The sequence below is a fragment of the Pinus tabuliformis genome, chromosome 3_2 (assembly GCF_031772625.1).
Source record: "Pinus tabuliformis cultivar Carrire ecotype Pingquan chromosome 3_2, CPIR1, whole genome shotgun sequence".
NCBI classification, from domain to species: Eukaryota; Viridiplantae; Streptophyta; class Pinopsida; order Pinales; family Pinaceae; genus Pinus; species Pinus tabuliformis.
In genome coordinates, this window is record NC_142302.1 from 1,158,479,108 (window position 1) to 1,158,495,132 (window position 16,025).

A 16,025-nucleotide genomic window follows, 5' to 3' on the forward strand; every position below is an offset into this window, starting at 1 on the left:
TCACCCAGTTTGGGCTACATCCACGAAGAAACAGCCAGTCCTTCTTTATTATATTATCCAGCAAACTGAAGAGATACAACCTACAGCAAATCCGTTGTAACACACTCTTCGCTCTCAATCTCCTCTCTCTTCCTCACTCAAAATACAAATGTACATAGATGCAATACAATTCCCTCATATATAGTGAGGGGTTTCCTTCTAGGGCAAAAAGCCCTAAATTAAACATAACATCTACCGTCAGATCATCCGCCTAATGAATGGCCCAGATTGACTAGAAATTACTAGACTTTTATAAGGTAATTTTACATCTATTTTTAGCTTCGGGGGCGCTGCCCCCGAACCCCTGCTGGGGGACCGCTAGCCCCTGGACCCCCAAGCCTGGGGGGACAAGACCCCCCCACGTGGAGGGGTGTACAATCTTCTTGGGGTATACATTTGGCTGAGACATTTGAATACAGAAGATAATCAGGCTTCACACCCAACATAATAGACACTGCATTTCATGGCTAATGCTGATGTCTTCAAGGACGCAATGATAGACGAAGATAAGCATGAGCAGTCTCTACAGGATGTAGCTGATGGAAGCAAAGGAAGCCTCTTCCACAAGGGTGCGGTATCACTCAAGAAGTTGTATGACTTGTAGAACCATTTTTGTGGACCCCTGAATGCAAAAACTCACAGGTCCAAAATGTTGTACGAACAGATCAATCTAGGAACAAACAAAGATCCAAAGTTTGTGAATCTTGGTACATGTTGCACACCATAAGAGTGGCAAGATTTTTTTCAACTGTTCATACAATACCATGATGTGTTCACATGGATGTACGATGATTTGAAAACATATTACACATGAATAATCCAGCACGTCATTCCAATCAAGGAAGGGGCCAAGCATTTTTAGCAGAAGCTCATGAAAAAGCATCCATCACTTGAGCCCCACATATAGAAAGAATTGACTAAGCTGTTGGATGCTTGAATCATCTACAAGGTTCATCATTCCATGTGGGTTTCAAATCTAGTCCCTGTTAGAAAGAAGTCTCGAGAGATTTGCCCGTGCATTTATTTCCAAAATCTTAACCGTGCCTTGGACAAAGATAACTACCCAGTGCTGTCTATGGAGCACATATTGTAGATAGTATCTGAAACATAGATTTTTTTCTTTGCTAGATAGTTTCTTAGGATACAATCAGGTTCTAGTAGCAGAGGCTGAAAAAATTAAGACAACATTCCATACGAAGTGGCGTACATTTGCTTATCGTAGAATTTCATTTGGGTTGGTAAATGCAGGCGCTACATTTCAGCGCGCAATGGACATCATTTTCCATGGGCTCATCAGATAGAGCGTAGTGTTCTAGCTCGACGATGTCACAGTCTTCTCTAGACAACGGTCATACCACTTGCACCATTTAAAAAAAATATTTGAGCAATGTTGAAAGTACAAGATATCCTTGAACCCCATGAAGAATGTCTTCACAGTTTCTAAGGGTAACCTCCTTAGGCACATCATTACCAAGAGTGGGATCAAGGTAGATCCATATAGAGTTTAGACCATCATGTAGATTCCTTACCCCATGAACAAGAAATCTATGCAATCCTTCTTGGGAAAGACCAACTTCCTCAGAAATTTCATCTCTGATTATGTGCAGATTGTCAAACCCATTCAAGAGATGACCAAGAAGGACACAATGCACAGTTGGGGGAAAAAGGAAAAGGAAGTATTCACCTGGATTAAATAAGCTATAACAGAGGCTCCTACACTGTTTATCCAAAATTTCAACAAGGATTTCTTTCTCTACACGTTTTCTTCCGACACTTTACTTGCTGATGTGCTCACTCTGAAAGATGAGCTCAACAATGAATTCCCTATCTCTTTCATGAGCCTGATCTTGCAAGGACCTAAACTAAACTATCCTACTATGGACAAACAAGCATATGCAATATTCAAGGTGGTTAAAAACTTCAGACCCTACCTCTTTAAAAATCATTGCATTGTCTTTGTGTCGCACCCAACAATCAGATCATTGCTTGTTCAGCAAGAGCTAGGTGAAAGAAGAGTGAACTGGATGACAAGACTGCAAGAATATGATATTGAAATCAAGCCAGTTCACACCATCAAGGGGCACAGAGTTTGCAAATTAGCAATGGAATTAGTACAGGCGTAAGAGGAAGAAGAAGATTTCACTGGATGGGAGCAAGAAATTGAAATGTATAATGTTGAGCGAGCCCGCCCCACTTCGCGCGGAAACTCTTGGTACGCAGACGTGCGCCAGTACCTTGAACATGGCACCATGCCCTCTCACTTCTCTATGTGGTAGAAGAGGGAACTCTTACTAAAATCTCTATATTACCAATTGATGCATGGAGTGCTTTACAGAAAACATCACAACGACATTTTTCTTAGGTGCTTAGAGGGACAAGATTCAGAAAGGGTGTTACATGATCTCCATGACGGACCAGTCGGGGGTCACTTCGCGGGCAACACAACAACGCACAAGATCATGCAGGTTGGTTTCTATTGGCCTACATTATTGAATGATGCACAAGCCTATGCCCACAAGTGTCCGATTTGTCAGAGATGTGTTGGCAGAAAGCGAAGGTTAGCAGCCTCGTTGTAGCCTGTTGCAGTGGATGAACCATTTCAATAGTGGGGCTTGGATATCATTGGGAAGATTTTCCCACATTCATCAAAGCAGCACCACTACATATTAACTACTACATATTACTTTATGTGGTGGACAGAAGTAGTTCCATTGAAACAAGTAAATGACTAGGAAGTCATCAGCTTCCTAAAGCAGAACATCATCTCTAGGTTTGGCATTCTTGTATCACTTATTTTTTATAATGGAACACACTTTTCTTCGTTAAATATTTATGACTTTGCATTACAAAATGGTATTGCGTTAAAGCATTATGCTAATTACTACCTGCAGGGAAATGGCCTTGTTGAGTACACGAACAAGAACCTTATCCACATCATAAAATAAACCATTTACTCTGAACAACAAAACTGGCACCTTGCTCTGGTGAATTCTATATGGGCTGATCGAGTCACATGTAAGCTCTCTATAAATATCTCACCCTACTTCTTGCTATACGGAAAAGAATCCATCCTCCTACCAAACATCTACTTGCCTTTCTCTAGTTGCCCTAAGAATCCCAAGATAGGTTGTGTTTATTAGTTCAACGTAGGATGGACACATTGCATAAGCTATAGGAAGAAAGGATGAAAGCAAAAGAAAATTTTACACTTCACCAAAACCATATCAAGAGATGGTCCAACAAAAATTATGCAGGGAGTACCAACTTCACTATGGGGTACTGAGCCTTGAAGTGGGATAAACCCCACATAGACAAAGGCAAACACACAAAGTTTCAGTCCCTATGGATTGGACCTTTCACCGTTCACAAGAAGCTTGGGAAACACATGTATCATCTACCATTTGTTGGCTTGATGGGCACTAACCGAGGTTCAATGTTAATTAGCCAAGCAAATCCCTACACTACTGGCCCTTTCAGAATCAATCCACAGAGCGCGCAATGAAGTCTCACCCGAAACAGTATGGGGGGATGCAAGAACCAATTTTCTGCACCCAGAGATGGTAGTGATGTCGCTTTATACCATAACCCTTCCTTCGCACAGGTCGATAATCCTTTTAGGGCTTATCGATATACTCCTCTTAGTCGTCCTCTAGACCTTCGCAAAGGTCTATGACTATCCTTCGCGTACCCTAGATAGGTGGATCAAACACTTATGCACCTCTATAACTACTCTTACTTCCATATTTACCCAGCTTAGCTTAAGTATCTGATAATTTCAACATGCATTAAGATGATCTTTGGATAAATAGATATTCTTACTTATGTTCATATAACAAAGCAAAGCATATGGATTCGCGCATCAATACAACATTAAAACATAAACCCAGTATTCATCTCAACATAATCATATGCACTATAATAGAAGTAAAATATATCATACACAAATAATTCAAGAATAATTCTCTTATTTATGCTTCAAATCTTCTTTATAGACTCTAACCGCCCTGCGGACATAGTTGCAGGGGTCCGCGCACTTAGCTACAGACTTCTACCCTAGGCCTCTACGCACACACCTGCAGAGCTTCTTTCCTATGGCAAGACTCTTCACTCTTAGCTCTCACAAACCCATTACATTCATCAATGACTCAAAACATATCAAGACTGAACTAAACTACCTTAGACTCTTCTAAGACTTTGCTATTTATACAATCACATGGTTCGTGGACCATCGGTAGATCTCCTAAAGCTGACATGACTTACATAAAATAAGGGTGAAAACCCTTTATGATAATTCACATCTTCGTGCTCCGCAACCACAAAATGCGGAGAATTTACATTATCTATACAAAAACTTGGGCTTTCTGCTCCAAAAATTGGGCTTTTAACCCCAAAAATGACCGTAGGGGACCTGTTCCCAATAGCTTGAGGTTGTCCTCTAGGTTAGTTTCACTGCGCAATCCCAGAGGTGAGCAGCTTATCTGCCTCCCAGAACAACACAACAAAATGCCTCCATGTCCAAATGGAACTGTACATTTCTCAAGAATAGTCATGAAGCCTCCTTTTTCTACCGGAAGTTTGCACTGCAGTGAGAACTGGGTCTACACTGTTCTCCAAAATTACGTAGAACTTCCCAGCTAGTCCTAGGTTGCCTTGCTCTCCACTGCCTTTAGAAACTACATAGACATGCCTAGCTGGCCTTATGCTACCTGTCCTACACTGTTCTTGAAAATTATGTAGAACTACCCAACTGGTCCTCTACACTACCTTCAGAAAATGTGAAAACATGTCTAGGAGGTCTCCTGCAGCCTTGTCCTGTACTGTCCTCCAAACCTGTGTAGTCATGTCTAATAGGTCTCCTACAGCCTTGTCTTTAACTCTTCTCCAAAACTACACAGCCATGCTTAGCAGGTCTCCTACAGCCTTGTCTTACACTATTCTCCAAAACTGTGCAGTCATTCTCAACAGGTCCCCTACAACCCTGTCTTTCCTCCCCTCTAGGAATTGTGCATAAATTCTGATCAAGGCCCCACCTTGCAGCTACCATTAGTGTCCTTCACTACACAATTCTTCCTCCCAGTGACCACTACGCATGTTTTCCCGATAGTGCAGTTTGTCCTCCTGATGTTCTTCATTCTAGCCTGAGCTACACTCTGCGCTCTCTCAGTAAGTTGTCCTCCCTCCCTGTCACCTGGAACACAATAACAATGCATCATGATAGATTAGGAGGTTTTGGATTTGATGTCGTCCCATGATGAGTGAATTGCAGGAATAGGTACATTAATAGATCATGGTGAGATGATGAATGGGATGAAGAAGGAGCACACATGCTAGAAGACTTTATTGCAGCTAGACAGACGTACCAAGCACATCAAGCAACAAGCGAGAGGAGCACATGCATAGAACCATCAAGCAAGATCAAGACCATTGAAGACCCTGTAGTACTATGCCATGCAGAGGATAAGACAAAGCACACCAAGAGTACATCCAACACACAGCAGCGCAACAGCTTGACACGGACACCATAGTCAGCCAATACATGTCACTGTCATGTCCAGTTGTGTCATGAGGCTGTCTTGGCCACATCACCACTATGGGAAATACACATTGTAACTGAATGTAATGTAAAGTGAAGTCCAATGGAAACACACAAGAAGTTGAAGATTCATGTCAGTTGAAAAGTCATTGGAAGTTGAACGATCATGAGGGAAGGCCAAGAGTCACAAGGGTCAAGCATCACCCTTGGCTATACATACCCCTCCCACTATATGAGCAAGGAATTTTCACCTTGGCTCCTCCCACATAGCCTTGAGAGTTTGTAGTCTGTTCTTTGAGGAGCGAGGAGTGGCTCCAATGTCCCACTACTGGGATTAGTGATGTATGGTGTACAGATGTGTCTTGGGAATTTTTCTTAATTCATTAGACTATTAAGGCTATCAAATTTTCATGCATGTTTTGTAGATGTTTGTAAGACTACTATTTAAACATTTGTAATGCATGTTTGCTTAACCTGTACTAAGATAGTTGAACTACTTTGGTTATTTTAGTACTTACATTGTTGAAAATGTGTTGTATTGTTTATCATTGTTGTCTTGTCCTTGTGGACTACTCTACGGGACATTAGACAAACCATTCTTGTTTATTGGTTATAATGACCGGCATCTCCATGTGGACTACTCTGTTGGATGGTGTACGTGTTTTCCCTTGCACTTTGGTTTTAACAACTACTTTATCCACTATGGACTACTCCGATGGATGCTAGACAGACCCTTGTTGGTTCGTGTGTGTGTCTTCCTCGGTGGTACTATTACCTCTCATATAGAGGCTCACTTTACTCTCTCCCTTTATAGTAAGAGAACCCAAACACAAGTTACATTACACACTCACCAGGCATACTCACTTAGATTTTTAAATATACAAGTATAACAATCTCTTGTGCTGAACAACAAGAGCTAAGGAAAATCTCTAAGATAATGGAAACTGTGTCATCGTATCGGATGGGACTCCTGCACGAAACGATGTGAGGTCTAGTTGGGACTTCTTACTGTGGAGATCCCCTGAATGTTGGCGGGTCTAGCATCATCAACAATGCACTGACGACACAGTTGGATGTTTTACAGGTAAAATATAAGTAGGCTAAAGTGGAGTAGGCATTAGCCATTTTATGTCCTCATTTTTGTAAAAAGTATAGTTGTAAAGAATGTCCACTTGACACAGTCGCGATATACGCTATCTCTACCAAAGATCACTCAACCATTCATTATCCCTCGGTTCCTGAATTGAAATTTGTATTCAAGGAATCCAAGGAAGAACCATAGCTAGCATATTTTGTGTTACAATGATGACAATGGAAAAACCTCACACCACTTATGATGCAGGACCCTTCTATGTTTTTTTCTTGACAATTTTCTCAAAAACAATTTCTTGGATTAACATGGCAGAGTCAACAACATTCTAGTAAATTCTGGCAGCGTCATCCATACACTACATCACCCTGGACAAATCAGTCATTTTTTGATCCTTCTTAGCCAAATTAATAGTATTCCGTACCCTTATGGGGGAATTTACCAAATAACCCATACCCTCCACAAGGGGCAAATCAACCTACCCATGGGGCCAATATGATCTCAAAATTTGTAGCGCCCCACTAAACCGATCAATCAATCGATGGGAACGATTCCCTAGTCACAATCATCACGACAACCCCCACTTCAGCTACCTCTAAATTCCCCACCTCCATTACATCCTCAACTACCTGCAAAGCCAAATACAAACCCAAACAACAAGTTTGTGTAACTTTTAGAAATCCTGAAAACACCAAACTCTTTTCCTCCCTCTTTAGAATGTAATAAATTACATCTAAGATTTGGGAGGACTATCTTTCCAGAAGATCATCCAGAGAATCAAGAGAAACCAGAAAATTAAAATCCTAATAAGGAGCATCCTTTTGTAGTACACTCTCCTCCTACTTTAATTATTACTGAAACATAATCTTCTAGTAAAACGATTAAACAACGACAATATATTAAGATTACGAATGTTGTTCCCCCATTCCCTAAGAAATTAGCCATAATAAAAAATCACTTGTATATCCCGACTTTGATCTCATAAGGGAACTACAAAATTTATGTATCAAAATCCCTCTCCTACAGGGTATCAGAGAAACACTTATCTATGCTAAAACCATTAAAGAATTGTGTATTAAGAAGCCTGGAAGGAAACCAAAAGATTCTCATACATTCCATGTTCTTGGGAAACTCTCTAATCTTATCCTAGGAAAACAGATACCTATCAAATATGACGATCCTAGAAACCTTGTAGTCACCATCCAAATTCAGGGATATAACTTCCCAAACACCTTAGTGGACTTAGGAGCTGCTATAAATATTATAACACTTGAAACTTGTGGCCTCCTTGGAATAACCAGATTTAAACCAACTCCAACCATGCTAGAACTAACCGATAGATTTGTAGTGAAACCAGAAGGAACCTTAGATGATATCATTGTTTCTGTAGACTCCTGGGAATACCCAGTGGATTTTTTGGTCCTCAATCCTAAAAATAAGTTGGAGGGACACCCTCTGATATTAGGCAGACCATGGCTTTCCACTACATATGCATACATTGGGTGTCGAACTGGAAACATGATCATCGCCAAGGGACCTGCTATTAAGAATCTCATTCTATATCCACCTGATAGACCCAGCATGCAAACTGAAAATTCTTTATGGTTCCCTCCCGAATATTAGGAAGAAAATTTACGTTCTCCCTTCACTATCGATAAATATCTTATCTTTAAAATACAGACCAAGGACGACATAATTAATGGCTTTATTAACCATCCTTCCACTGTAAGAAACCCAACATGTCAGATGCTAAAAGTTATGCTTAACAATGAAGCCTAAGGAAATCCACTATAGGATTTCAACAGTGAGAATATACTTACAACCACAATTCAATAGTATCCCCATTGAAATTGAACCTAGAATTAATGCCAATCTTGATGATCTTCAGTGTGAAAAACTGATCCAATTTATTCATAAATATAAACAATCCTTTGCTTGGTAATATTATGATATGAAGGATATTGATCCACATGTGTGCACACACCATATCTACATTGAGAAAGATCTCCAAGCCATTTGTGAACCCCAAAGAAGATTAAATCCACACCTTAGGGACATAGTGAAACAAGAGCTTCAAAAAATTCTAGATGTTAATTTTATATACCCTATTTCTGATTGTCAATGGGTTTCACCACTAGTGGTAGTCCCTAAAAAGAATGGCAAATGGACAATTTATGCAGATTATAGAGAACCAAACAAAGCCATGCAAAATGATGATTTTCATCTTCCATTTGTAGATCAAGTCCTTGATGCTCTTGTCGGAAAGAAATAGTTTTCTTTTCTAGATATATTTAGTGGGTATAATCAAATCCATATTTCTCCTGAATACCAAGATAAAATAGTGTTTGCCTATCCATGGGGAACATTTGCATGTAGAGTCTTACCATTTGGGTTGTGTAATGCACTAGCCACTTTTCAAAGGCAAATTCTGAGCATTTTTTTAAGATTTATTAAGGGATTGAACTATATATGGATGATTTCACCCCTTACAGTAATGATTTTGATCAAGATTTACATAATATCAAAAATATTCATGCATGATGTACAACTAACAGGATGTGCCATAATAATGAAAAATTCCACATGATGATGACAAAAGATGTAGTCCTGGGACATCTTATCTTTGGTACAAGTATTCAAGTAGAATTAGCTAAGATAAAGGTAATTCTTAAACTCCCTACCCCTCGTACGACAACAAAGGTATGTAGTTTCCTTAGTTATGCTAGTTACTATCGTCATTTCATAGCAAATTTTTAAAAAATTGTAGCATCATTATATATTTCAAGTGGACATGTGGAATTTGAGTGGGCTGGTAAATGTGATATTTCTTTTGCAGATATGAAAAAGTTCATTTCAACAACTCCTATGTTGCGGGGACCAAATTGGAGTCTACCATTCCATATATCATCAGATGCATCCGATATGACGATAGGAGAAATTCTCGGACAAGAAGAGGATAAGAAACCCTATGCAGTTTATTACATTAGCAAAAACCTCACACAAGTAGAGTTAAACTATATTGTGACAGAAAAATAATTTCTAGCCATTCTTTACACTATAAATCAATTTCGTCATTATATAACAGGATATCCAGTTTTTCTATACACTCATCATTATGTTATTCAATATTTAGCTAATAAACCTATTACCAATGGAAGAGTAGCTCGTTAGTTACTGTTATTGTAGGAGTTCGACATTACTATAAAGGAAAGGCTAGGAAAAGAGAATCTTGTCACACATTTCTTGTCAAGAATCTCATCTGTTTCTAACCCTCTAACAGTGGAAGACCAATTCCTGGATGAGCATCTATTTGCTGTGACCATAAAAATGTCATGGCATGTTGATGCTTCAAATTACCTAGTAGATGGAAAACTATCATCAAACTTGTCATCTAGGAAAAATAAGCTTATTATCCAATGCATCACAAAATTTTCATGGATGGATGGTTACCTCTTCCACATAGACATCGATCTTCAACTTCAGAGATGTATTATAGAAGAAAAAAATTATGATACCCTCAGGGCTTGTCATGACAAACCTTGTGTATGTTATTTTCCTGATCGAAGGACTAGACATAAGGTATTGTAGATGGGTTATTTCTGGACCACGATATTTAAAGATGCAAAAAAATATGTCCAGACTTGTGACAATTGTGAAAGAATGGGTCATCCCATTCAGGATGATGAAATGCCCCTTCAAGCACAAATTGTGTTAGAATATTTTGAAATATGGGTAATGGACTTTGTAGGTCCCGTTAATCCACCTTCAAATAAGAAGACATGTATTTTAGTCTTTATGGATTGTGTAACAAAATTGCTGGAAGCAATAGCACTCTCAAGGGCCACAAAAGAAGAAGTTATCAATTTCTTATTCGAACTATTCGTTCAATACGAGTTACCTTGAGAGATTGTAATTGATCGGGGATCGCAGTTCACTACTCATAAAATTTCTACCATGCTGCAAAAATACTACATTAAACACAGAGTTACCTCTCCTTACCACACACAAGAAAATGGGCAGGTGGACAGCATAAAAAAAGTCTTAGAGTCGATTTAAACTAAGACAATATTTGCAAACCGCTGACACTAGGCCTCCAAGCTTCCTGAAGCCTTATGGGCCTATTAGACAATTTGGCACAACACTACTGGCTATTCACCTTATCAACTCATTTTTGATGAGGAACTTATCTTTGTGATCGAGTTTGAAGTCAAGACTCTCATAATTGCTAAGGAAATCAAACTGGACCTTACGAAGGCAAAAAAACAATGCGTACAACAACTCAATGAAATGGATGAAATGCACCTTCTTGCCTTACAATGCACAACCGTAGTTCGACAATAGAAAGCTAAATATCACGACCAATTGATTAGAAATAAAACCTTTTAGAAATGGGGTTGGGCGTTGTTATATGACTCCATATTACAAGACTTTCTAGGTAAAGACCAAAGGAAATGGTTGGGTCCTTACAAATTTACTGAAGTTTATGACAATGGAACAATGTGCCTCACTACGATTGATAATTCTGGAATTTCTTTACTTGCCAATGGGAAACGACCTCATGTATATCACCAACCACTTACACGAGAATATTTTCTTCATGAAATTAATAATGATGAGAATTCGTAGGTTGTAGCTGATAGGAGAAATTTCCCCACAGTCACAACCACGCAAACTTTTTTTTCGAAACCTCTTTCATTCTGTACATAATGTAAATATTTTTTTATCTTTTTATGGTATGTATGTTTTTTTTACTTTGGGATAACATCGCGAATACTTTTATGAAAACATTGTTGTTATAATCTAATCACAATTGTTGTTTCCTTAGCTACAATTGTTGTTTCTTTAATCGCAATTGTTGTTTCCTTAGTTATAGTTGATGTTTCCTTAGTCACAGTTTTTGTTTCCTGAGTTGTAGCACCGGTTATCATACTTGTTGTTTCCTTAACCATAATTTTTGTTTACTTAGACGTGATTAATATTTACCTAGTTTGTTAATATTTATATTTCTTTAGGGTAAGGAATATTTTAAGCTCTCTTTTGATATGATGGTTGGATAACTAATTTGCGTAATGAATATCAAAGGAGAATGTTTTATAAGAAATTATTATCGGGATTCTGAACTTCCTTAATTTCTAACTCCCTGTATCTTGTAATAAATCTATAAAATGTCTCATGATTCATTCCTTCTATCACCAATTAAGGAACTTTCTTTCACTCCAATTTTTATGATTCTACGATCTTTTTGAAAAATAATTTTTGGAGAAAAAATCAGTGAGCTAAAAAGTAATTATTATAATACATTTCACACCATCCCTAACTCTTAAGGAGTTTATATCCACCCCATTCACTAAGTAATATTTTATGATTAAAAAAAACATAATAAAGCCAAGTGAAAATCAACCAGAGGATAGGAGGTCTCATCACAAGACGACCTACCATGATCATAGGATCTAGCGGAGTGGCATTACCACTTCTGGTCACCTAGCCAAAGTAATGGCCTTTGGTATTTGATTCAAAAGACAAGAGGTCTCATCATGAGCCAGTTTGTTCACCTCATTAACTTTGGTGAATGGAATTGCTATTAACTGGTTACCACACCAAAACAATGGCCTTCTATAGATGCTTCATAAAAATTCAAAAATTATGAATCTTTCCTAGTAAGTGGGATACTAGCATCGCAATGGGTTAAAAGGGAACCCTGTTGAGGCTATGGACACCTACTGGCAGCAGAGGACATGCATATGGTATTAAAGTAAATTTAAATATTATAATTTAAGTTGGTTATTTTGTCTCCTGAAAATTAATAAAGGAAGATTGTTAGATTTATTGTGGAAATTTATACATGGCCTCATAAAAAATTATGGAAGCTTACTAAAATTAGGTTTCTACATGACATGATAACAAAAATCATAATAATATTTGGAATTTTAAAATGTGGTTAAAAATAAATTTTAGATAAATTATGGGTTTCATTTTTTTTATTTATAAAGGCTTGATCAAACCATAGCGTTGGATCGAGCCCCTATTAACCACATATATGGCTTGATCAAGGGTTTATGAAATCCTCAATTGAGGTATTTGAATTTGAAATTTAAACACTCGATCGAGAGCTTTAAGTGCTTGGTCAAGCCTTTGAAGTCCTAAAATCCACAATTTCAGCACCCCTTTTGCAAAATTTCTTACAACACCATTTTGTACTCTAGCGGACTTAGGGAAAAAATTATCCTTAGGTGGTTGAGTTGATCATGTTGGATTCATGAAGGAATCATCTATCCAATGGCATATGAGTTTGACATTTTCAAATTCATATGATATTTTTCATCTAATTTCTTTTAAACATAAAGCTTCAAATTTTTTTGAACAATTTTAAAGAGGTTGAATTCAAAATCAATATCATAAATTATACACAACAAAAAAATTCCAAAAAGTACAACTATATTTGTTTATGATTCCTCTTCAAAAGGGTAATATTCATTTTTCAATTTATTTAAATAGTTGAAAAAAGCCTTACATGAACACATGTGTTTGTAAGATGAAATTGAAATATTACTTTACCAACTTTGAAAAATAATAAAAAATGTAATTTTGAATAAAAGAATTGTTGGATGTGGAGCCTGATTATCTTCTTTATTTAAAGGTATCATCGCATTGGACCTGGTTCGTAATGTGGCGGAAACACTACCTATTTATGTGCACCAACAGGGGGGACGATCGAGGGTAGCGAACCGGAAGCTAAAAATAGATGTAAAATTTCCTTGTAAAATGTTGTAATTTCATAGTCAATTTGGGTTGTTCATTGGGCAAAAATATGATGATAGAAGTTATGTTTAATTTAGGGTTTTTTCCCTAGAAGTAAACCCATCGCTATATATGAGGGAGTTGTATTGTGGATATGTAGATGTGTATTCTGAGCGAGGAAGAGAGAGGAGATTGAGAGCGAACAGGGAATTACAACAAATCTGTTGTAGGTTGTATCTCTTCATTTTGCTGGATAATATAAAAGGAAGGACTGGTTGTTTTTCCGTGGGCATAGCCCAGATTGGGTGAACCATGTATATATTTGTCTCTCTTGTTTTATGCATTTTTTGTGTTTATATTTCTGCAATATAATCCTATTTTATTATTTCCACTATTATTTTATAATACTCCTTAGGAGGCCCATTTTAGACCTCAAAATTTATCTAATTCAATTGTTTCTTATTTTAATATTTTAAAGCAGATAACCATAATCATGGTTGATGCTACATTACTTGACATGACTGCAGTTTTAGAAAAACAACAACACTTTAAAAAAAAACTTGAAGGGAAAATGTGTGTTCCTATTAATTTTGTCGAGAAGCATCCCAAAGAGGATCTTCTAGAAGATAAAATCTACATTGTAAATAATTCCTAAAATTTTGTTAAAAGCCCTCCTTTTTACGTCTCAATGAAAATGTGCAATAAGATCTCTCATTGTTGTTTGGTTGACAGTGGTTCAAGGCCCAATGTTATGCTTAAAGTGATCATGGAGCAATTAGGTCTAGGATGTGTTGAAGAAAAGACCAAGAAGATGGTGGCTTACAATAATTATCAGCAGACAACTATAAGTGATATCAAAGATGTTAGAATTTATTATGTTCTCATCATGAAATTCAGATGACCTTTAACATCCAATTAATGGATATGTCAGTGAGAAAATATTCAATTATCCTTGGTAGGGTTTGGAAGACCACGATAGGGGGATACTCATCATTAGATGGTATGGACTTGACCCTCCCCAAGCATGGTAAGAATATCATTATTTTAAGGGAGGGAAGAATATCACCATTTATTGAAAATTTGTTGTGGCCCATATCAAATATATAGAATAAGATTTAGGTGTTTATTCTCCTTTTACCGAAAAAGAGTCTCCTCCTCTTTCCCCCATCAACCAAGACAATCAAGCTTAGCATATGCAATTTGATGGTGCATCCTCCAATGAAGGAAATGGTTTTGATGTCATTTTATATTCACCTCTTGGTAAGATACACCAATTTTCCATTATACTTGAGTTTGAATGCATTAACAACATCACTAAATTTGAAGCTCTACTTTTAGGCATCTTGCAAGCCCTCAAACCAGGTTGTAAGCATTTGAATTCTTTTGGTGATTCTCAACTTATTATTAACATGATTAAAAGAATATACTCTCATTCCAACAAATTAATCAAGAGATACACTCAAGATTCATGGAAAAAAATATTTGAATTACTTTCTTTTAATATCACTCATATTCACAGAATGTTAAATGCTTTGTCATATCACTTAGTTGTGTATGATTATAGTCCCAAAAGGTAACTTTTCCTGAGAGACATGATTGTATTTTACAATAGCTATACTGAACTTGCTTTTCTAATAATGAATAAGATTGGCAAGCATTCTTATATGACGAGAGTATTTTCTCTTTCATTCAGGAACAACCTGCTGCTAAGAAGGAGATCATTTCTCTTAAGGATAATAAATACCCTAAAGGGCTATCTCCTCTTGAGGCTTCTTTATTCCCTAGAAATATATCTAATAACAAAGAGAGACATAAGGAAGAAATAAAAAGAGAAATATTTGAAACCATGCTACTGGATATTGGAAATCCAGGTGAGCTTAAGGTCTTACGAGTAATTTTCTAATGTTCTCATCATTAGAAAAAAATTGTTCTTTGATTTATTATATGAATTTAGAGATATCCTTGCTTTTCCATATGAACGTTCATGTAGTTTTCGAAATGATATCTCCATTATTGACGAGCAAGGACATGAACCCATAAATTTCACACCTGATGAGGCAATGATGAATCATCCAACACAGTCATTCCCTTATTAGCTCACTTTTCCTATTGAATCTCTTGGAATAATGACTAACTTAATATTAACCGGAAAAAAGGATCACAAAGTATGTTTTTACAATGGCATTTATACATCAAATGCATCATGTATTAAAATTAATCTCCTCATTCCTTCCACGAACAAAGTATGACATATTTGTTTCATAGTTTTTTCTGTACATATTTTCATTTTTTGGATTTTTCTTGTTGCATTCGTTTAACTTCTCCTTTCAAGCAATGGATATTTTTCACGTTTCATTTGTTTTGGTCGTTTTATATTCACTATTTATTTCTATAATAAGTATAGTGTTGTTTTGTTTTCCAAATCTAAGTCTTTTTGATAGTATTGACAAAGTAGCCAAGCCTATAAATTTGATGCTAATGACTTCTTACCAACTGCATCTATTATAGATCAAGAATGAGTAGTAACTATGTATCGATATGCAAAGGTTATTCCACTGAAACTTGAGACTTCTCATCATTTTTTCTATTAAAAACTTAATGGGCTAGGTTCCCTCCCATCTTCTT